This window comes from Berghia stephanieae, chromosome 15 (assembly GCF_034508935.2).
Source record: "Berghia stephanieae isolate SIO BIC M18660-M18661 chromosome 15, UCSD_Bste_1.3, whole genome shotgun sequence".
NCBI lineage: Eukaryota > Metazoa > Mollusca > Gastropoda > Nudibranchia > Aeolidiidae > Berghia > Berghia stephanieae.
This window is the reverse complement of record NC_088374.1, coordinates 23,561,765-23,564,264: the sequence shown is the minus strand read 5'-3', so window position 1 is coordinate 23,564,264 and position 2,500 is coordinate 23,561,765. Positions and strand designations below refer to the sequence as shown.

The 2,500-nt window shown below is 29.2% G+C and overlaps 1 protein-coding gene across 2 annotated transcripts in view; it reads left to right on the top strand.

Annotated features, from left to right (window-relative positions):
• The window catches only part of LOC144960625 (uncharacterized), a 98,543-nt gene that overhangs the window by 40,198 nt on the left and 55,845 nt on the right, over positions 1–2,500 (top strand). The window lies entirely within an intron of this gene.

Genomic DNA, 2,500 nt, shown 5'->3' with positions numbered 1-2,500 from the left:
TTTGTGTTACAATCTATTGTCATTTCTATCATTCTCATTTGTGTTACAATCTATTGTCATTTCTATCATTCTCATTTGTGTTGCAAATTGTGTACATTGTCATTTCTATCATTCTCATTTGTGTTACAATCTATTGTCATTTCTATCATTCTCATTTGTGTTGCAATGTATTGTCATTTCTATCATTCTCATTTGTGTTACAATCTATTGTCATTTCTATCATTCTCATTTGTGTTGCAATGTATTGTCATTTCTATCATTCTCATTTGTGTTACAATCTATTGTCATTTCTATCATTCTCATTTGTGTTGCAATGTATTGTCATTTCTATCATTCTCATTTGTGTTGCAATGTATTGTAATTTCTATCATTCTCATTTGTGTTACAATCTATTGTCATTTCTATCATTCTCATTGTGTTCAATGTATTGTAATTTCTATCATTCTCATTTGTGTTACAATCTATTGTCATTTCTATCATTCTCATTTGTGTTACAATCTATTGTCATTTCTATCATTCTCATTTGTGTTACAATGTATTGTCATTTCTATCATTGTCATTTGCGTTACAATGTATTGTAATTTCTATCATTGTCATTTGTGTTACAATCTATTGTCATTTCTATCATTCTTATTTGTGTTACAATGTATTTGTACTTTCTATCATTCTCATTTGTGTTACAATGTATTGTGATTTCTAACTTACTCATGTGTGTTACAATGTATTGTAATTTTTATCATTCTCGTGTGTGTTACAATGTATTGTAATGTCTATCATTCTCATTTGTGTTACAATGTATTGTAGTTTCTATCATTCACATTTGTGTCACAAAGTTTTTTGCCCACCGCCGAAATCCGGTATTAAATCTGGATGGGATCAACGTGTAATTTCTGACATGTCTGATAACCCAATCCCTTATGGGCTTATTGTTGTCATGGTAATCGAAAAAAAAATACTCAAAATAGTGTCCATTGTAACAATGTTAAACTTGGCCCATAATGGATTCGGATGCCAGACCTGCATATTGGTAAACCTCCGATATAATAGGATAGATAACTACAATTGAATTTAAAGCTATAATATTATTAAATGATTAGATATGTTCTATTTTACTTTTTACTTCCACAAGTGTTTTATACATTTTTCTCTGCCTTCGTTACTGTTTATATATATATACATATATATATATATATATATATATATATATATTATATATATATATATACAGTTTTTCTTTGCCTCTGTATGCGCTGATATATATATATATATATTCTCTGTCTCCGTTAGTGTCTATATACATTTATTTCTTTTTTTCTGTAACTGTCTTTATGCCTTTATGTCTTTTCCTCCGTAAGTGTTTAAATACATGTATTTCTTTTCCTTCGTAAGTGTTAATTAATATTTATTTCTTTTCCACCGTATGTGTTTAAATACATGTTTCTCTATGCCCGTACGTGTTTATATACATTTTATTCTCTTCCTTCGTAAATGTTTATATCCATTTTTATCTTTCCCTCCGTATGTGTTTATATACATGTTTTCTATATAAAACAAAACCATCGGCATAAGTCTTATAGTTCTAGGTACATATTTAATTTACCTATTTTACCATCTTGACAAAATACCGTTTCTAGGCGACGGGTAATATTTGAGTGCTTGTTAATGAAAACATCTGTTAAGATTGTATATAATCATGATTATGATGAAGTTACCTTGCATTGTTGTGTGACTTTTTATGATATCATCCGAGACAAAGATATAGAGTCGCCAACTTTCTGAAGTGGTAATAGTGATTTAAATTGAAGACGACGCTTATCTATGTCCGTTTGTGTCAAGTCGGTAAACATCCCCTCGCTTAAAATAATAATAATGATAATAATAATAATAATAATAATAATAATAATAATAATAATAATAATAATAATAATAATAATAATAATAATAATAATATAATAATAATAATAATAATAATAATAATAATAATAATAATAATAATAATAATAATAATAATAATAATAATAATAATAATAATAATAATAATAATAATAACACTACGGAAGGAGACCGTGTGTTTTACGTCTCGGATATAATAATGAAATGTCTTTTCACGTCTGGAGGTGAATATTATGCGCCGAGCGAGACTCGAACCCAGGTTCTCCCCATCAGAAAGCGAGTGTCATCCCACATGATCACATAGCCTCACAATACCTACTAGACATGGTTCTATTGTGAAGAATCAGTCTTGTCTCTAAAACCGCGTCACGAAGCTATTTTTTTTCCCCTTATTGATGCTATGAGTTTAGTTTAGTCAAAATACTCACAACATCCGCCAGCCGGATAACGAACCAACGCACACAAATTTTAATATGTATATCTGTAATCGGTCACCAGTTCTACATAATATTCACGCGTATGTTTAAGTTAGCCCTAACATTAATCCTAACATTGATCCTAACCTAGTTCCCATAGGAACTAACATAGCGGATATGCATTGCACACA